The 22478-nt window shown below is 41.2% G+C and overlaps 1 long non-coding RNA gene across 2 annotated transcripts; it reads right to left on the reverse strand.

The window, feature by feature from the left end:
- Window positions 1–13402: 13402 nt before the first annotated feature.
- LOC130244103 (uncharacterized) lies at window positions 13403–15369 on the reverse strand. 2 transcript variants are annotated; one of them, XR_008839207.1, is made up of 7 exons: window positions 15304–15369; window positions 15007–15136; window positions 14553–14611; window positions 14423–14482; window positions 14107–14192; window positions 13966–14029; window positions 13403–13521 (listed from the first exon to the last, which is right to left on the reverse strand). It is a non-coding gene; the product is annotated as an uncharacterized LOC130244103 (long non-coding RNA). The 2 variants fall into 2 exon arrangements; XR_008839204.1 differs by having other exon boundaries at window positions 14107–14195.
- Window positions 15370–22478: the final 7109 nt, after the last annotated feature.

Genomic DNA, 22478 nt, shown 5'->3' on the forward strand with positions numbered 1-22478 from the left:
AAAGTGTCATTGTAGATGCTCAAGGCCAACTCTGGAAGAACTTGCCAGGAGGATGAATACATTCGTCTTTGTCCACCAGAGTGGTTGCTGTCCATAATAGGACCGAGGCCTGCTGCCGTTTGCCATGTTGGAGAGGAACTGTACAAATTTTGGTGGAGCCTGCCAGCTGTGGGACTGGGAAGTTCAGAACCGTCCACCGTGGGGCAACCAGTGCTGTTGCCAGGCACTACAAGTGAGGGTTTATTAGCTGGTGTAGGACCAAGCGGCAGTGTGTTTAGCAACTGGACCCAATTTATTTTTATATTTTTCCTTACTGACCTTTCTTTTTTTTGATCTGCTAACGGGCCATTGCTGGAGGTAATTTTTAATAACTCATTGTTTGGTCTAATAACTATAAAATGGTTCACAAAGAATGCACATCTGGTGTGTTTTTACTTTTTACAAAAATTATACAAACATGATTTAAATACAATAACAAATTTAAACTATACATTTTGTTTTGTTGTTTATAGTAATACATAATGTTTTGTTGTAAACAATAATAATAATAAATAATAATAATAATAATAATAATAATGCTGGGCATCACAGGGTGGCACAGGGTGTAACACGATTGCTTCACAGCAAGAAGGTCGCTGGTTCGAGCCCTGGCTGGGTCAGTTGGCATTTCTGTGTGGAGTTTGCATGTTCTAAGCTGAAAAGAAAATGAATAAATGAATGAATAATAATCCTTTCATTTAAATGGTGTGATGCTTGAGTGCGCTCCATCAGGTGAGTGGGTTTGATGTTGGAAATACTTCTATGCTTACATGTTTGTTTTAAAGTTTGCTTATAAAACTCCTATTTTCATTTATAGCACTTCATTTTTACATAGACATTTAATATCTTGTTCAAATACAATATTAGCTATGCTAATTATTTTCTTTGTTGTCTATTTCCGCATGGGGATGCTTATCCCGAGGCCTCTAGAGATTGTGCAGCACTATTGATGGGATCCAAGACCTGTGAAGAGATAATGCCAGCACCTATATGCTATAAAACTGCACATTAACTATGTTTTTATATAATAACTTATATTTGATTGTATTTTAATTTAATTGCAATGCAATAATGTGCAGCTTGAAACAATAACTGTAAAAAGAGCTATATAAATAAACTATATTGAATTGAACAAATTTACTATAAATATAGATTCATCCATTGCATGCTTTCATGCCCCAAATTCCAACTTAAAAAATATTTTCTCATTTAGAGTTTCCCATTTATATTTATGACTTTGTGGTAAAGTTTATGTCCACTAAACTCACATTCCAATACAATCTTTCTGACAAAATATTCTTCAACTCAACTTTCACTACTTTATTACCAATTAACCCAGCTGTTTGTTAGAATAAACACAGCTGGATACTGCCCCTCTAGCAGTGGAGCTGAAGAGCCCTGGCATAAAGCATTAAACTCTGGTGGGAAGTTCTAAAAGGCTATGCATTCAAATATTTTTTCTCTCTAGTTATCTCGTGATCACGACTTAATTATCTCGTGATCTTGACGTAACTCGTTTTTTCATGATCTCGACATAACAAAAAGTTGTTTTCTCATGATATTGACTTAATTTTCTTGTGATCTCGACATAAAATCTCGACATAACAAAAAGTTGTTTTCTCATGATATTGACTTAATTTTCTCGTGATCTCGACATAACAAAAAGTTGTTTTCTCATGATATTGACTTAATTTTCTCGTGATCTCGACATAACAAAAAGTTATGTCATGATCACGTCTTAATTTTCTTGTGATCTTGACATAACAATTTTTATTTTCTCATGATCTCCAGTCTTGACATAACAAAATGTTCTGCTTATTCTGACTTCCGTAAGTACCAAGCAAACGCCTACGAAACATAGGCTATCACGGACAAATGCATTCGCTTTTATTTTTACCATGCAAGGACTGACTCAAATTGAAATAGTTAAGTCATGCTAAGTGGCAAAGGGGCAGTGGCTCTAGCCACCGTCCCAGCCCCCTGTGCATGGCCAGGACAGGACATAATATTTTACTTGATATTTTTCAAGACACTTTTATACAGCTTAAAGTGACATTAAAAGGTTTAACTAGGTTAATTATGGTAACTAGGCAGGTTAGGGTAATTAGGCAAGTTATTGTATAAGGATGGTTTGTTCTGTAGACTATCGAAAAAAATTGCTTTTTTTTAATTTTGACCTTAAAATGTTTTTTAAAATATTAAAAACTGCTTTTATTCTAGCCGAAATAAAACAAATAATATTATCAGATATTATTATCAAATAATCATATAATAAATCATATAATATTACCAAATAATATTATAAGAAAAAATATTATCAGACATACTGTGAAAATTTTCTCACTCTGTTAAACATCATTTGGAAAACAAACAAACAAAAAAACTATAATATGTGGGTCTAATAATTCTGACTACAACTGTACATCCAAATCTGACATTGGTACTCTTTCTGGCAATGCTAAAGAGTAAGATGTCTTTCTAATGAAATAACAAAATAATGGGGGGGGTATTGAATAGAAAGTTATCATCTAAATTGCTGCAAATATAAAAGCATGTATGATACCCGAATGACCCTAATTTTATTAAAAAAAAAACAATTATACCTAAACAAATGGTCAAAAACATAGGCCTTACATGGAAGGCCATGAACATGAATATGAATCCATATAAAAATTTTGGCGCACCTCAAATTTAATATGCCACACAAATAAAAGAAAAAAAATCTCCGCACACGCAAGCAGAGCAGAAGCAGCGCATAGGCACCTGATCGGCGGCTGTTGCACAGATCAATCTGTCGCTGTGTATTCTATCTATAGGCTATATATAAAATATTTTTATTTTACTTTTCATCTGCACCAAGGGCCGCAGCCCCTTCCTCCCATGCTGTTTCCTTAACCTGCAAGTTTTTATCTTATAATACTGGCTACATCTCATTTATGTCTCTCTTGCTCTTTCTGTGTGTATTTATAGAGAGAGAGAGAGAAAATAGTCAGAGACAGATTGATCTGTGCAACAGCTGCTGATCAGTGCCTGCATATGCTATGCACAGCTGAGCTTTTATTTCTATGGACAGTTAACTGATTTTACATTCCCTGCTTTATACCATTTTTATGCCTATTATTCTTTGTTTTTAGGAGTAACTGGACACTGTTTTAAACATGTGGAATATCCACCGAATCCAACGCAATGGCTGTGACTTCCAAAATGGGAAACGCTTCCTTATGTACAACTACCAGTGAATGAAAACCCCCCATATATATAATTAATAGCAGCATATATATATATATATATATATATATATATATATATATATATATATATATATATATATATATATATATATATATATATATATATATGTTGCCAGCTAACAAAATAAATCTATTGACACAGAGTCAGGTTTCAGATTTACGCAAATATATTTTTGTATTTTATTCAATCTTTTATTTGGATTTTCTTGGTTGTGATCTTAAACAATTTTTGACATTTTTTAAATCAAAGGTTCAACAACTAACAGGTTCAAACCATTGCTTCAACAAATAACAGGTGATAATTTAATATCACTCAACTAACATCCAAGATAATACTCAAATTCACCACACGGGGTCACTATAATTTCTTAAACTCCGAACAGAGGTTCAAAAGCAAATCCAGAACAAAACTCAAATAAAGTGGCAATTCCTCCGAATATAAAACTATTTAGAGTGTTAGAGCATACTTTTAGGGTGAAACCATGGTCCCTAGGATCACACAAACATGGTAGTGGCACCTGAATTCTGTTTTACTGAGAATCCGTCACACTCTTTATATGCACTGTCACAAAATCTCTGTTCATCCCAATCCCTAATCATAAAATATACGTCTTAGATACACAGGGTCAAATAAACACATAGTATCACAAAAGATTAAGTGAATATCATCGTACGTACTTACGTAACTAATGGATTTAACCTTGGATGATACACTATTGCCTTCTTCTCGCATGCACTGCTCAAACAGCATATCTCTGTATCACCCTGTTAGCGCGTCGTCACTAACAACCGCTCCCCTAAAGGGGAAGTACCTGTCAACGTCCTTGGTGACAGTGTAAGAATTTCTTAACTCTTTGACCGCTTCCCTAAAGAACACAGTACCCAAATTGGCTATCATCTGAGAAACGGCACTGTGGCCAAGGGCTGATCTAGGCTCATGGTATGGATTTGAATGTTGGCCCACAGTAGATCTGTTACTCCTTCGAGGTGGGGGCAAACTTGGAACTCCACCCCGCTCTTGAGATCCTTCCTCAAGTTCAATATGGGCCAGGCTTGTGGGCTCACCAGGAGATACCTCTGAAGATCCCATCGTGTTTTCATCCTCAGTGCATGTGAGATTTTCAACAACATTTGGGCCAGTACACTCCAAAAGCACTATCCCATCCTCCACACTCTCATCTTCCACATCCCCTGCCGAAGTCTCATCCACTTCCAGATTAGGCTCAGCAGCCCTCCTGGGAGCTACTGGATCAGAAATGTGCACATATGGTCTGAGATCGACCTGGTTCACTCTTCTAATAGGGCCTCCTTTCACTGGTTCTACTGTGTGAGTGGTCCCTTTAATCTCAATCACTCGGTATTGGGTCGAATTCCAAGCATCCTGAATTTTATTTCTTCCCAGGGGTTGATTTCTCAGGTATACAATCTGGTCAACTTCAATGATGGGGCAATAAACTTTATCAGCTCAATTCGTTCTGCTGCTTTTTTCTCAGCATATGCCTTGGCCCGTTCATGTGCCTCCATCAGCCGTCTCTGATGGACTGCTAACCAGTCATGAGTTGTCTCAGCCCCTGATTCTCGTCCCATTAAAGCATCCACTGGCAAGTGAGGGTCCACACCAAACATCAAAAAGAAAGGAGAGTTCCCTGTTGTTGAATGCGGGGTAACATTGCATGCATAAACCAGTTCAGCCAGATGTTTAGGCCACCGTCTTTTGGTCTCAGGAGGGAGTGTTCGAAGTAGCTCATGCGAAGTATGATTGAAATGCTCGCATTGGGCATTTCCTGTTGGATGATGGGGGGTGGTACGGCTCTTTTTAACCCCATATAACCTACACAATTCTGCAATGACCTCGCTTTCAAAATTGCGTCTTTGGTCTGAATGTAACCGTTCCGGGACCCCAAATTTCATGAACCACTCCCTCAAGAGAACTTTAGCTGTGGTCTCAGCCCTCTGGTCTCGTGTCGTGAAAGCTTGTGTAAACTTGGTGAACATGTCAGTGACAACTAAGACATTCTCCCTTCCATCAGTGGCCGGTTCCAGCAATGTGAAATCTACTGCCACTACTTCTAGAGGACGGCTAGCAAGAAATGACTTCATAGGTGGGTGCACTCTGGGCTGAGGCATCTTCGTAAGAATGCAGCGCTGGCAATTTTTAATGCATTGTTCAACATCTCAATGCATTCCCACCCAGTAACATCTTGGCTTCAGCAGTTGTAGGGTCATTTCAATCCCCTGGTGCCCCATACCAGCATGCACACTCTCCAGCACCTGGATTCTTAAACAAGCAGGGACTAACAGTTGGAAGTACTCCCCATAACACACATCCTCCACTACCCTATACAACAATCCTCTGAAACACAGCCAACTGCTCTTTAGAATAACCAGGCCACATATGAGTACTCCCTTGCGTCTCTGTGGTTGCCAGCCCATCTGTTTCAACAGCGCGCATCTGCTGGACTCCACAACTCTCAACCCCTGCTTGGACCAATTCGGCATCAAGAGAAGTCCCCCGTCGTACCAGGCTGCAAATAGTCACACAGTTATCATATTCAGCCTCTTCAGGGTCTACTACGGGCTCCCCTGCCAAGGGCTACCTAGACAATGCATCTGCGGCATGGTTACACCGACCTGGTCTGTATTGGACATCAAAGTCAAATGCCGCTAACTGCGCCACCCACCTTTGTTCGAGGGCTCCTAGCTTGGCAGTGTTTAGGTGACATAATGGGTTATTATCAGTGATGACAATAAACTTAGAACCCAGCAAGTAGCTCCGAAATTTTTCAGTTACTGCTGCTATAATTGCTGCTATAATTCTTATCATTCCTTTCTGCATTTCGTAACCTTCGGCTTGCGTAAGAGATCACCCTCTTCTTTCCCCCTTGCAGCTGTAGGAGGACCGCTCCTAAGCCCTGATTGCTAGCGTCAGTCTCAATAATAAATGGGGCAGTGAAATCAGCAAATCCGAGCACGGGGGCACTAGACAGTTTCTCTTTCAAGACGTCAAAGGATGCTTGACACTCAGGACTCCACCCACCCATCACCTTTTGGTTAACTTTAGCTGGAGGTCCCTCATTCAGACATTGGTTGACTAAATCATGCAGTGGCCCTGCAATCTTTGAGAAGCCAGATACAAACCTTTTGTAGTACCCACTGAACCCTAGGAATGACCTGAGAGCTTTAAAGTAGTGGGTACTGGCCACTGCTTCACAGCAGAGATCTTGTTAGGGTCGGTGGCTATACCCTCGGCAGAAGCCTGGTGCCCCAGAAATGTCACGGTAGGCTGTAGAAAATGGCACTTCCCTATTTTGACTTTAAGCCCAGTCTCCTGGAGCCTCATTAACACAGTCCGCAACCTCTCCAAATTCTCAGAAAATGTTTTGGAGAACACTAAAATGTCATCTAAATATACAAGCATTATCTGAAAGATTAAATCACTCATGATTGTTTGCATTAATTGTTGCAAAGTCGCGGGTCCGTTACAGACCCCCATCGGCATTCTCAGATGCTCGTACAGCCCAAATGGTGTGGAAAAGGCTGTCTTGTGCCGATCCTTTTCTGCAACAGCCACCTGGTGATATCCACTGGCCAGGTCGATACTTGAGAAGAACTGAGTGCCTCGTAACACATCAAAACTCTTATTCACTCGTGGCAGTGGAAAAGCGTCTCTCTTGGTTTGCAGTTTTAGTTTGCGGTAGTCTATGCACAACCTAATACTTCCATCTGCCTTTCTTACTAGCACCACTGGGGATGCATAGGCACTTGAACTCTCTTGGATAACACCCTTTCTCATCAGTTGGGCTATATGCTCCTTGGCCTCTCTGTATTGGTTAGGTGGAATGCGACGATATGGCAGGTTAACAGGTATATCGTCCACCAAATGGTTGTCATGCTGTACTCGGTCTGTGAACCCAAGATCCTCATCTCCCATAGCAAAGACATGAGTATATTCAGCAAGTAATGCTGTCAACTCGGCCTGCTGTTCTACCGTATCTCCTATGTCCAGCTGAGACACGACGTTAGACCACGACTCTTGAGTCGATGGTGACTTGGCCCCTAGAGAGATTTCTTCAGCATTAGCAGAAATTCGGTTGAATTTTACCTCGTGTCCTGGGTCGTTATCCACCAACTCTACTTGCGACAGGACACCAATGCGAGTACTAGGTTGCAGTCACACATCGTCATTTGACATGTTAAGAACTTGAACTGGGCCCTCACTCTGGTGTGAGCTTACTACTGTCGGCATAACCAGCAAACCCCCTGGCAATGGTAAGTGTGTAGACTCCAGCAGCCACTGGCTGTCACCCTTAACACTCACCAGCCATCCTTTTGCCATTATCACAGTTATGGAGGCCGCTGGAACATGGATGACGTTTCTCCCTGCTACACGGGCCATTCGACTTTTATGGACATCGCAAGTCTGTACATGCTGGAGCACATTCCTGCAATCAGTTTCAAGCCCCCCTTGCAACGGAGCCTCGAACTCCGACTGTACTATCTGCCGGCACCTACTGATGACGTTCATACCCACAATACAAGAAACAGCTTTTGAGAAGGGTGAAGGATCCTTTACCACGAAAGAAACCGCAATTTGGGATCTTTCGGTCCATGGTCTCTATTTCCAGCTCAAGATATCCCAAGTACGGGATGTCCAGTCCATTGGCAGCAGTAAGCCTGACCCATCCGGCTGTTGAAAGCATATCTTCATCGTCCCCTCCCAAGTGCTGTCGGAAGAAACTTTATGATATTGTACTCACTTGGCTGCCTGTGTCCAGGAGACAGGATACCTCCATGCCTTGAATCTTAATATCTACTTGGGGGCATGTTCCTACTGCCCGCTTCAAAAGTTTTGCTTAACTTGAGTCTACAGGTTGCCCTTGGATTGCTCGACTCACAGCAACCAGGGCGACACATTTCCAGACTCGCTGGAAAGGGGTACAGGTTTTCTAGAGCTGTGTTTTTGTGTGCAGTTCTTTGCAATATGGCCCGGTTCCTGACATTTTAGACAGATGGGCTGGCCATCCTCTGTGAACCGTAATGGGGCTCTTGTGTTATTGGGCCGCGGACCCCCAACCCCCTCTTTTGGCATCAATAAACTCTTAACAGCCTTTGTTAGCTCAAGGATCTGCCGTTCCTGTTCAGTGACTACATTCATTACCTGTGATATAGTGACTGGACTGTGGCCCATGGCGTTCATTTCTGCACACTGTGCATTCTCACTGTAGGAGCCATGAGTACCACCTCGACTTTTGGGATTACGGACCCGCCCCAGCTGCTCCTCCCAGCCCCAGAGGTAAGTTTCCTCTCTCACCTCTACCATAGAAGTCTCAGGCTTTTCCCTAACATATTGTTGAAGTTCCCGTCTGAGCGCAGCGTCTTGTATGTCCTTTACGAACTGGTCTCTCAACATTATTCTTTCATTTCCCACAGCCCCTGGCGCACTCTTAGTAATTCAACTTAACGCTTGGGCTAGTGCATGAGAGAAATCACGAACATCCTCCCCCTCCCTCTGCTTACGACTATAACAGTCTTGGAGAAGTTGATAACTACTGCGCCTGTCATTGAAAGGTTTTCTAAGATAATTAAGTACATTTGTGGCAACATCAGTGTTTACATCACGTCGCAGACGAACCTCTTCTAATGCAGAGCCTCTCAACAAAGACATAACAAAATCACACTCATCATTTGGTGTCAGGTTCCGGGCCCTTAAAGCACGCTCAACCTCTTCTATGAACTCATCTACTGTTCTCCCATCTTTTTCAATGTCCCCGGTAAATGGGCTGATGTGATGTTCGCGGGCGACATATACATAAGTCTTGTTAACCCCACTCTTCAAAGACTCAATTGCGTTCATTTCTTTTTTATGCTGTTGACGCAGTTCTTTTAACTCCCGACAAATGTCATCCTCTTTCAGAGATGTATAAAGTACTAGAGACCCAGACTTAAGTAAAAGTACAAGTACTCTATCAAAAAGTGACTTGAGTAGAAGTAAAAGTGCTCTTTAAGCACCATACTTAAGTGGAAGTACTAAAGTATTCAAAATTTTTTGTACTTGAGTATTGCAAGTAGTTTATTTCAAAATGTACTACTCAAGTACTGAAAGTAAAAGTACAAGTATTGTGTAATGTAGTTATTAAAGAATGCAGTCAAAAGACATCATATTGTTTTGTTTATTTTAAATCTCTTTTTGGGGGGCACGTCATTAAGCAGAATGAAAAGAAGCATGACTTACAATACTGTTTTTCTCTCACGCTTGAACCACAGATCTGACAGATTATAACAGCTTTAACACACACCTTTCAAAGTTGTGTGTCACAAAAACAGTCCATAATCCACTCAAAACGCTATTGAAACCCATTTTCGGAGCACAAATTACTGGTTGTAAACGCTGTAAACGAACGTTCTAATTCACTTGATTTTGATTTTATTGTAAAAAAAAGAAAACGTGTATATTACTGTGTTAAATGAAAATCTGAAATATTTTATGGCTTATGGCTATGATTTGGTATTCAAAAATGTTTCATTTTGATTATGTTTTAATTAAATTGGTCATAAACTTCATATTTTTATAGTATATTTATTCATTCTGGTACTTTTACCATAAACCAACATCTCAACCATTTGGTAGAGGCTGATATTTTAGAAATTATGGGATGTGTTGGGGGAAAATGTATTGATTGTGTTAACTAGCGACATTAGGAGTTAGGAAATGCAATAAATAAAAAAATTCTATTGGTTTTTTTCTTAGTGTGACAGTTAAATTGTTACTTGTAATAAAATTGTGTCCTTTAATACAGCAGTAAGATATATGAACTGTACCCTTAATTTGACCCGCTCAAAGAAAACACTCTTTCTGAATGTATCAAACAAAACTCATGCACAGAAGACAGCATGAGCATTTATAGCAAATAAACTAATGTAAATATTCTCCCGCCTGCTTTTTAAACGCTGACAGGCGAGGTCTTACACCCCTTTGATTGGTTATTGTCTTCACATTCTCAACAGAAAGGGCTGCTATCGGCTTTAGAAATGAAAGCGTTGTTCACTGATGGCGGGAAGAACAGCCGAGGTTACAGTCTATGTATGTATAATACGCGGTTATCACAGGTAATCTATAATAGACACAGTGGAGAAAACTTGCACCTCATACACGCCTATGTCTGGATCCACAAGAATCGCTTTAACAGCCAAGAGAAGATGAAAAGTTACCTCACAAACAGGCCAGCGGGTCAAATGTCCAAAGTGAGAGAGGCAGAGATGGAGTCTCACAACATTTCTCTGTAGTAGTGAAATAGCGGCTCGTGTGCTGTGCCGCCTTCACTCGCCCTCGCGCCTCCGTCCTTCGTCATAGTATTGTGACACCGCACATACTGTAGGAGATAAATGACGTCAGTACGTAATAACCCGTTATGATCTATTACTGAACCGATATCGACCATTTTGACACCTCTAGTAACGAGTAATGATGCAGCTCATAAAAAATCTATCGGAGTAAAAGCATTAAACTCATCGAAAATATGTACTTAAGTAAAAGTGGAAGTAGGAGAAAAAAACAATACTCCAGTAAAGTACAGATACTGCCTTTTAGTACTTAAGTACAGTAGTGAAGTAGTTCTACTTCGTTACTATACATCTCTGTCCTCTTCTCTTTCTGAACGATCCGACATGTTACAAGTCTTAAAGGGGACCACTAATGGAGTCACATTTTGACCAATTCTGAAATCCACAGGAAACCGATGTCACCACTCTGTCTGCTCTGTCACTTCATGACCGTCCCGCCTCAGCATCAAGCCCTCAGTCACTGGCTCCTTCCACGCAGGAAGCATCTCTTTACCACTACCATGTATGTTCACCTGTGTGCCGCTAACACTTAACTATCACTGGCAAAATTAAATTTTAAAACGACCCCACTCCTGGTACCAAGATTTGTTGCCAGCTAACAAAATAAATCTATTGACACAGAGTCAGATTTCAGATTTACTCAAATAAATTTTTGTATTTTATTCAATCTTTTATTTGGATTTTCTTGGTTGTGATCTTAAACAATTTTTGACATTTTTTAAATCAAAGGTTCAACAACTAACAGGTTTAAATCAATGGTTCAACAAATAACAGGTGATAATTTAATATCACTCAACTAACATCCAAGATAATACTCAAATTCACCACACGGGGTCACTATACTTTCTTAAACTCCGAACAGAGGTTCAAAAGCAAATCCAGAACAAAACTCAAATAAAGTGGCAATTTCTCCGAATATAAAACTATTTAGAGTGTTAGGGCACACTTTTAGGGTGAAACCATGGTCTATAGGATCACACAAACATGGTAGTGGCACCTGAATTCTGTTTTACTGAGAATCCGTCACACTCTTTACATGCACTGTCACAAAATCTCTGTTCATCCCAATCCCTAATCATAAAATATACATCTTAGATACACAGGATCAAATAAACACATAGTATCACAAGAGATTAAGTGAATATCATCATACGTACTCATGTAACTAATGGATTTAACCTTGTATGATACACTATTGCCTTCTTCTCGCATGCACTGCTCAAACAGCATATCTCTGTATCACCCTCTTAGCGCGTCGTCACTAACAGCCGCTCCCTTAAAGGGGAAGTACGTATTTTTGTGCCCCACTCTCTAATACCACCCGGTTACATTCTACCCTGCTGACCTGTCAACGTCCTTGGTGACAGTATAAGAATTTCTTAACTCTTTGACCGCTTCCCTAAAGAACACAGTACCCAAATTGGCTCTCATCTGAGAAACGGCACTGTGGCTAAGGGCTGATCTAGGCTCATGGTATGGATTTGAATGTTGGCCCACAGTAGAACTGTTACTCCTTCGAGGTGGGGGCAAACTTGGAACTCCACCCCGCTCTTGAGATCCTTCCTCAAGTTCAATATGGGCCGGGCTTGTGGGCTCACCAGGAGATACCTCTGAAGATCCCATCGTGTTTTCATCCTCAGTGCATGTGAGATTTTCAACAACATTTGGGCCAGTACACTCCAAAAGCACTATCCCGTCCTCCACACTCTCATCTTCCACATCTCTCATGCACTGCTCAAACAGCATATCTCTGTATCACCCTCTTAGCGCATATAGATAGATAGATAGATAGATAGATAGATAGATAGATAGATAGATAGATAGATAGATAGATAGATAGATACTATTAATTATTTAACTGCAATTAAAATATATTATTAATGAATCCTCTCTTCACACAATTTATTAAGTTAAATAAATAGTCAGGCCCATAGCCAAGGGTGGTTTGAAAGACCCAAATTTTTTTTTATTATTCAAATGGCCAAATTCTGACTCGGAAACTTCGGAAAGTTGAATGTGCTGGCAAGTTTTATACTTACCTATAGGCCTATAGATTTTTAATTTAAAACAAGTTTCAACAGATTTAAAAAAAAAATAAAAATGTAATGATAGATGATAAAAAATTTGTATTTTAAAAATAAGTATCTCTTCAATATTTCATTATTCAAAATTTTCATTAGTTATGAAACTGTAATATAAAACTTACAGTTTAAATGCACATTTGTAAATAAACAAATTTAACTTTAACTTAAAATAGTATCCCAGCAAACATTTGGACGTCCGATTACCGTTGAAAAGACGTCGCTCCGCCACGTTGCGTCCTGGTGAAAAGTAGTGCCAAAATGAAAATCCAACCGACGTCTTTTACGTCTTCTGGCCGTGAATCGCACGTCTTTTCTACACGGTCCCTGCACATCGAAATATGTCATGTTCTGGACGTTTTCTGGTTGTTTTTAAAACGTGTTATTTCCTTGTAATAAGTGTTTTAATAGCCTAATTATACATATAAAACAATCTAACTTATTATTTAAAGCTGTGAAATGCAATCAGGTCCAATTTCAGACCAGTTATACCTGAACGTCTTTATAGCATTGTAATCACGTGTAAATCATAATTAATACATTATGTAAGGATGCAATAGTGTTACGATTAAGCAAATTATTTATTGTGCATATAGTAACATAGTAACAGATGTACATCACTGTTAAACAGACACATCTAATAAGAATAAACAAAGCAACAACACAGAAATATGGACAACACAAGTGAAATGTTATTTTAGAGTCTTTATTTCTAATATTCTTCAGCTCTTCCTGGAAGGTGCTTGCTGTGTTCCTCCATTGCGGCATCTTTTTCTGTGTCTGTAGCATCTGGACTCACTTCACAGCATCTGAGGGAGGAGAATATGATTTTGTATTATCCTACAACTAAAAACGTACAATATATCAAGAATTACTGTCATGTTTTGTGAATGAACAGCAATGCGCCGAGCAGTATCTAATGTCAATACATACACATTCCCTACTACTCATCATTTTACAACTGCCCATATCCACACATCCACAGTTTTGTGACAAGCAAAGACTGTCATTCATGGCTTACACTAAAATGATAATTTAATATTTTTAGTCTACTTGACAGCCTGAGTCTGTACAAACATTTTAAAACATCTGAACATTAGGCATGTCTATAAGGAGACGTACAATGATGAATAACAGATGAAATCTATAGTTTAAATAATATAACATATGGGGTTAATTGTTGGGGTAGTAAAACATAATTTCCTGAAATATTGTGCAGAAATAAACACAAACAATGCAAGATAAATATGTACCTGTTTATCAATCTTTTAATCAGGCTCGGACAGAACATCCACCAACTCCGGACAGTTGCTGAACCTAAATGTGACACCAAAATCACAGTCAGAGCGATCCAGACAGACAGAGACACACATTCTTTCACATTTCAAACTTACACAGATGCAGTTCTTCTCTTCAGCTTTGATGAACACTTCACAGGATCTCGCTCTCAGAATCCAGTCTCTTAACAGAACATGTAGACCTGCTGGAGTCCACGATGACAATTACTGTAACAGAGCAATAGCTAACATCAGGCTTATGATGACGTTAACGTTTCTAGTTGCAATTATTTACTAAAGCGTTTATCAGGATACGCAGTAATAAGATCACAATACTCACCACAGGTATAAAAACTAGCTCTAGGTTTGCAAATGTGAACTCATACACATTATACACCTAAATACACTTTTAAGCATTCAACAAGTTTCTCACCTACTCTGGAGTGTCCTCAGGGAGTGGGATGACAAAGGATCATTTGCACTGGAGACAATTCTACAGACAAACAAAACAACAGTGAGAAAGGTAATAATGAAATTATTTAATGAACAGCAAAAATTCTTACAGTTGGCCTGGAGAAAGAGTATTGAATTCTGTCTGACAGATGACTGACTGTTATTCACCCTGCAAGACAAATTTGAACCTTAATGCAGTTTAATTAATTACAGTACAAAAACTATTTTACAGGAGCAGTTAAAAGAAAAGGGGTTAGACTTTACCTGTTAAATCTCCACATGAGCTAATAAAACCTACATGCATATATTTACCATTTTATGTTAGTGTAAAATATTAAGTAAATAACTTTTATATACATGCTCATAAGTTTTGCTCTTATTGTTAATGACAGCCTATTAATGTAGGCTAAACTAAATCATTAATACTGGTATGGTAATAAATGCTGGAGACATATCTACAATAGAATGATACTACATAGCTTTTTGTTAGCTTTTCTAACAAATTCGTGCATTATTATCATTATTAAATTGTTTTATTTATACACCATTCCACTCCAAACTCACCTGAAATGGTCATTTTCAGCTCTGACTGAACACACAGCAGGTGGATGATGGGCAGAGATGCTGGAAAACATGTTGACCAGCTGTCTTCGAGGACCAGTGTAGGGAACCCCTGATAAACTGCGCCAGATTCCTGTAATACCATGACATATTGCTCAAACGCGACTTACTTTTAGCATAACGGCAAATTTTAGCCTAATCAAAGCAACTCCACATCGCTACTGGCAATGTGCATCATTTATTTCAGTTCCTTCGTGTAAAACTCAATAATGTTATTAAACGAATACAAACTGTACTTACACGGTAGGAGTCTTGTGATCATTGTCCAACTTCTCGCCGCGTCCTCATGTTCTCGTGGTGCTGGACAAAACCGGAAGAAAATGAAATTTGAAAACAGCGCCCTAGAATCCCTGCCTTTAGAGGAATTATGTTAGTCATATCGCGAGATTTGTTAGCGTTAGGTGCAAAAAATAAATAAAATTGCATTATGGTTTTAGAAACAGTGACTTTTCTATCCTTTCACCGCACATGACACTTTATGAATGTAATTGGTCAGTTGACAAGATGTAAATAAAAGTGATTTCTGTATTTCATAAAGATAAATCTGTTTTTAATGAGTTTAGATGCCTAAATCTGTCCACGTACCCACTTGGGACACACATATATTAAGTGTATACCCAGATGTAAGTGCAATACTTTTACCCTTCAGCAAGGGTATATGATGGACTATAAATGCACGTGTAAAGGACGTCATTTGTGGACTTAATCAGGACATGGTATATATTAAACTACATGTACATAAAATCAAAAATACACGCAACCCCAATATAAATAGACATGTTTAAATGTATACAAGCATATATTAATGCATTTTAGGACATGTTGTGCATTGGTGCCGTGCGGTCGCGACGAATTTTGGCTGTGGAAAGCACGTCGCTTTCAGACCATCAGTACACAATTGATGCCGTCGCGGAGCGACATCTTTTGGCCGGGGAAAGCACGTCGTCGTCCGACCAATGTTTGCTGGGATGCTAAGCAATTTGACAAAATGGTTGGTACATCAAAAAGTGTGGTTATGATAACCAACCGACAAGCTAATCCAGCAAAATTAGTTCTTAATATGTCACTAAAATGTAATATTTATACTTTGTTGTTAAATAGAAAATCAGGCAAATAACTACAAAAAGGATCAGTTTTTCAGGGAAAAAATAGCCATCCCTTTCCATAAGCTGGCTATGGGCCTGTTAGTGTAATGTTAAAAGAATGTTTATTAACTGATAAAGAGAGTTTAATAAAGACTTCCATTTATTTTAGCTATAGTGCAAATGAAACATGTCTCATATATCAGTAGTATGCCTACAGGTATACGCAGGCTGTATTTTTTCTGACAAACTGTTTTAACCGAAATTGGATATGCTACTCTGAGAGATTAAAAACTGGCAGGGATCATATACTTTTACATTTAGCTGTTTTTACTGCAGTTAGTTTTCTGGCCATATTATTCACATTATGCAGTCTGCTTTAACGATAGACTGTGCGTTAAAGTGGGGGGAAAACACGAGCATTACCGGCATTATCATGATGGACTCATTCAGTAGCGAACTTGTGTTTATGTGACTTACATTTTTTGTTGAAAAAACCTAATGACTACCTTTTTTTTTTCATCATCGCTTGTGTGTGTCACCCAACACACCTTGTTCTTGCACGGGAAAAAAAACAATCCACTGCATTTGGCGCTACTTGTATCTAAACGCAGCCACACCCCCTCAGATGACAGTAGAGAAAAGCACAGCCAATCAAAATGTCCAAATGTGTTTTGGGGGAGGGGGGATGGACTCGAGGAGAGAACGTCAGTTAACATTTCTGCATGTCTAAGTTAACATTGACAGCACAATTTTTTTTGAGCTGATTAAATTATTGGTGGGGACCAATAGGTAGTGCTGTCGCCTCACAGCAAGAAGTTCGCTGGTTCAAGCCTTGGCTGGGTCAGTTGGCATTTCTGTGTGGAGTTTACATGTTCTCCCTGCGTTCGTGTGAGTTTCCTCTGGGTGCTCTGGTTTCCCCCAAAGACATGCGGTACAGGTGAATTGGGTAGGCTAAATTGTTCGTAGTGTATGTGTGTGTGAATAAGTGTGTATGTGTTTCCCTGTGATGGGTTGCAGCTGGAAGGGCATCTGCTGCATAAAACAAGTTCTGGATAAATTGGTGGTTTTAGATTAGATTAGATTCAACTTTATCGTCATTACACATGTACAAGTACAAGGCAATGAAATGCAGTTTCAGTCTAACCAGCAGTGCAATAGCAGCAAGTGCAGGATACAGGTATAAGTTATAAAGTGCAGTTATAGAAAAACTATGGTAATATTTACAGATGGATGTACTATGAACATTATATACAGGTTGTACTAGCTATGAACAGATTTTACAATAAATGAATATATGTACAAGATGCTATTATTAATCAGGAGTGTGCAGATAGATAAACAATTACAAATGTCCATGTGCAGTGGGTATGTAAAGTTCAGATAAGTGAATCAGTGCAATGTAGTGCAATGAATATGAGCAAACTTTAAATGTGCAAATGTTAAATAGTGCAGTGATTGTGAGGAGTATAAGTTAGAGGAGTGTGGGGGGTGTATTGGGGGGGGCAAAAGAGTCAGTGAGGGGCAGAGTTAAAAAGGGAGACAGCTCTGGGGAAAAAGCTGTTCCTCAGTCTGCTGGTTTTTGTCCGGGGGAGCCTGAAGCGCCTGCCGGAAGGCAGGAGAGAAAACAGTCTGTGAGCAGGGTGAGAGGTGTCCTTAAGAATACTGCGTGCTCGGCGCAGACAGTGTTTCGTCTGGATGTCCTCAATGGCTGGCAGTGTGGTCCCTGTGATGCGTTGGGCAGTTTTCACCACCCGCTGGAGTGCCTTACGCTCAGCAACAGAGCAGCTTCCATACCAGACTGTGACGCAGTTGGTCAGGATGCTTTCTATTGTGCAGCGGTAGAAGTTCGGCTGATAAAAGCTGGTTCTTCTTAAGTTGCCTCAAGAAGAATAGGTGCTGGTGAGCCTTCTTGACCAGGCTGGAGGTGTTGGTGGTCCAGGAAAGGTCCTTTGAGATGTGGGTCCCCAGGAACTTGAAGGATGAGACAGGCTCAACGGCCATCCCATTAATGTGGATGGGATCATGTGAGCTTGTTCGTCCCTTCCTGAAGTCCACAATGAGCCCCTTGGTCTTATTGGTGTTAAGGAGCAGATTATTGTCAGTGCACCAAGTGGCCAGATGCTGTATCTCCTCCCTGTAGGCAGTCTCATCATTATTGCTGATTAGACCAATCACTGTGGTGTCATCTGCAAATTTGATGATGGTGTTGGATCTGTTCACAGGCCTACAGTCGATGGTAAAAAGGGAGTAGAGGAAAGGGCTCAGCACGCAGCCCTTTGGTACACCAGTGTTGAGTGTGACGGTGGTTGAGCAGATGTGGCCTGATCTAACATTCTAAGGTCTGTTAGTCAGAAAGTCCATAACCCAGTTGCAGATAGACATGTCGATATCCAGGTCTCTGAGTTTGATCAGTAACTTAGAGGGTATGACAGTATTGAATGCTGAGCTGAAGTCAACAAAAAGCATTCATGCATAAGTGTTTTTATTGTCTAGGTGAGTGAGTACAGAGTGCAGTGCTATGGAGACGGCATCTTCTGTGCTCCTGTTGCCATGGTAGGCAAACTGATGTGGGTCCAGTGTGGATGGCAGAGAGTCTTTCAGATGTGCCAGGACCAACCGCTCGAAGCACTTCATGATGATGGGTGTGAGTGCTACAGGGCGGTAGTCATTCAGGCATGTTGGGCTGGAGTGTTTGGGCACCGGCACAATAAAGGTGGTTTTAAAGCATGTTGGCACAGTTGCTAGGTTAAGCGACAGGTTGAAAATGTCTGTGAATACCCCAGCGAGCTGTTCTGCACATGCTTTGAGGACGCGCCCAGGGATACCATCTGGTCCAGCAGCCTTACGCACATTGATCCGACTCAGTGCGGTGTAGACTTCTGAGGTGGTGAGTGTGATAGGTGAGTGGTCGGTTGAGGAAGTGTTCCTGGTGTAGGGTTCTGTATTGTCTCTTTCAAAGCGGGCATAAAAGTCATTTAGCTCATTCAGGAAGGAGACATTTGTGGCTGTGGGGGTGGACTGGCTGGGTTTGTAGTTGCTGATGGCCTGGATGCCCTGCCACATGCGCCGAGGATCAGAGTTGGAAAAGTGCTCCTCTAGCTTTAGCTTGTAACAGTGCTTGGCCTTTTTGATGCCCCTCTTCAGATTAGCCCTGGAAGTGCTGTAGGCCTGTGCATCCCCTGATCTGAAGGCAGTGTTGCGTGCCTTCAGCAGGAGGCGCACCTCCTTGTTTATCCATGGCATTTGATTTGGGTATGTGGTGATCTGTTTCTGGGTTGTAACACTGTCTATGGTGGTGTTGATATATTGCAGAACAGAGGAAGTGTAACTATCAATGTCTGTGTGAGAGCCACATGTGGCCTGGGAAGCTGACATACTCCAGTCTGTGTGTTCAAACCTGTCCTGGAGTGTGGAGTCCACCCCCGCTGACCACACTTTGATGGTCCTTACTGATGGCTTCACATGGTTAATGAGGGGTGAGTACTTGGGGGTCAGGAACAAAGAAAGGTGATCTGATTGACTCAAGTGGGGGAGGGGGGTCACAGTGTATGCTTCAGCTATGTTTGTGTAAACTTGGTCTAAAGTTTTGTTTCCCCTTATGTGGCAGAAAATGTTTTGATGGAATTTGGGGAGCACTGTCTTTAAGTTTGAGTGATTAAAATCCCCCGCAACAATAAAAGCAGCCTCCGGATGAGCAGTCTGTTGTTTGCTGATGGCTGCATGAAGTTCATTCATAGCAAGCTTGGCATCATCATCGGGAGGAATATAGGCAGCAGTTATTATGGTGGAGGTGAACTCCCGTGGCAGATAAAACGGTCTACATTTAACCATTAGAAATTCCAGGTTAACAGAGCAATGTCTCCCAACGACGACAGAGTTTGTGCACCAAGCTTTGTTAATATACATGCATAATCCTCCGCCTCTGGCCTTACCGGAGTCATCCGCCGTTCTGTCTGCTCGGAATGTTTGATGTTCAGTTAGCGATACAGTGTTTTCTGGTATCCCGCTGTTTAGCCATGTTTCTGTTAAAAAATCATGACATCACAGTTCCATAATCTTTTGCTGTGGTTGATGCGCAGTCGAATCTTATCCATTTTGTTCACCAGTGAACGTACATTGGCGAGAAAGATGCTGGTTAAAGAGAGCCGGTGTGGTGTTAGCTTTAGCTTAGCTCTTAGCCTGCCGCGCTTCCCCCATCTTTGTTTACGTTCTCTGCGCCGCCTTCGAGCACTTCCGCCCGGCCGGGTAGGGCTCTCAGGCCTGGGTGTTCTGGCGATCTCAGGGATAAGTCGAAGATTGCTAATAAAACTGTCTGAAATGCACAAACCAATATCCAAGATGTCCTGTCGGGTGTACGATGTAAAGGCACTGCTGTTCTGCACGAACAGACCCGAAATAAGCAGGAATAATACTGCAAAATTGCAGAAACTGGAGACGCTGAGCTTTGCGATCTGAAAGCGCAGCCATCTCATCTCATCTCAGCGGTTCATTCCGCTGTGGCGACCCCAGATTAATAAAGGGACTAAGTCAAAAAGAAAATGAATTAATGAATGAATGAAATTCAGCACTTATAAATTGTTTGCAACAACTTACCTTAAAAAATGTATAAATCTAATGAGTAATTTTTTCTGTGTACCTTTAATTTATTATTTAATTTTTTTTATTTAATTTGTACACAATTGTTTATAAAAACATATGAATGACATATGAACATATGAAAAACATATGAGTAAGAAGTAAAACTGTACTACTTAAACAATGGAATACTTAGACTAACAGTTGAATGTATAGTGTACATGGGGAATAAAATGAAATGAAAGAAACACTGTTTAAATTAGCTACATTCATTCATTCATTTTCCTTCTGACTTAGTGCCTTTATTAATCCAGGGTCGCCACAGCAGAATGAATCGCCAACTCCAGCATTTGTTTTTACGCAGCGGATGCCCACATTCACACACACATACACTATGGACAATTTAGCCTACCCAAGTCACCTTTACTGCATGTCTTTGGACTGTGGGGGAAACCGGAGCACCCGGAGAAAACCCACATCAATGCAGGGAGAACATGCAAACTCCACACAGAAACACCAACTGAGCCGAGGCTCGAACCAGCGACCCAGCGACCTTCTTGCTGTGAGGCGACAGCACTACATACTGCACCACTGCTTCACCAATTAGCTACATGTATGATAGAAAAGGTATACAATCTGAGGTAGCCTACCATTGACAACTAAATGTTACATTGTTATAGTTTTTAAAATTGTTTCAAGAGTGCGCATGCTAGGAGAGTGCGCATGCTCGAGTGACGTCACTGTCGCTGTCACCGGACAGTAGCTTTGCTGCGTTTGTTCGGAGTTTAGATTCGCAATTTACATTTTTATCATAAAATACTTCCTCATTCACTAAATATTTATCTCTCCTACTTGGGGTGAACAATCCCTTAACACACTCATACAAACAAATCTATTTTTAAACGTTCTGTCTCTCGAGCATCCGCCTGGTGTTTGTAGCTTTAGCCTGCTAGCACCGCTGGTCAGCTAAAGCTACCGACCTCTTTCATTCACTTATTTTCTCACTTACTGGCTTTGCTCTTCACCTTGTACAATGTCGCTTGCGTGTCTGTCCTTGAGTGCAGGAGAAGCATCGATGGAGGCGCTGGAGCTGGAGCTGGAAGCAGTGGAGTCCCAGATTCGCTCGCTGGAGACGAAGCGAGAGGGGCTCAGGGCTATGCTCTTAACCCGTACTCGCTCGTCTGAGGTAAGTGTTCGATACAACGACAATCCTCCTGCTTCCTCAACCCCGTGTGCTTCTCTGTCCAGGCCCAGCACACTGAGGACGCGGTTCACCCAGGCGTCGTTTACGCCGACACCCGGCTACCACGGCCCCTGGGTGCAGCCGCGTAAGGTTCTTACCAGGTCCCGGGGCAGAACGTCTCCTCCTCCGGTGTTCGAGATCCCCACGGGGAACCGCTTCGCCCCTCTCCGCGAGACGGGTCGGGATGTGGCCATCATTGGCGACTCAATCGTGCGCCACGTCCGCTCTGCTTCCGCCAAAGGTAACAAAGTACGCACTTTCTGCTTCCCTGGTGCCCGAGTTAAGAATATTTCTGCACAGATACCTACTATCCTGAGCGCTGCCGAGAGCCTCGGTGCCGTTGTCCTCCATGTGGGGACGAACGACACCGGGCTCCGGCAGACGGAGATCCTGAAGAAGGACTTCAGGAGCCTGATCGAGACTGTTCGACGCACCTCGCCCGCCACACAGATCATCGTTTCTGGACCGCTTCCTACCTACCGCCGAGGAAATGAAAGGTTCAGTAGACTTTT

The sequence above is a fragment of the Danio aesculapii genome, chromosome 1 (genome assembly GCF_903798145.1).
Source record: "Danio aesculapii chromosome 1, fDanAes4.1, whole genome shotgun sequence".
NCBI classification, from domain to species: Eukaryota; Metazoa; Chordata; class Actinopteri; order Cypriniformes; family Danionidae; genus Danio; species Danio aesculapii.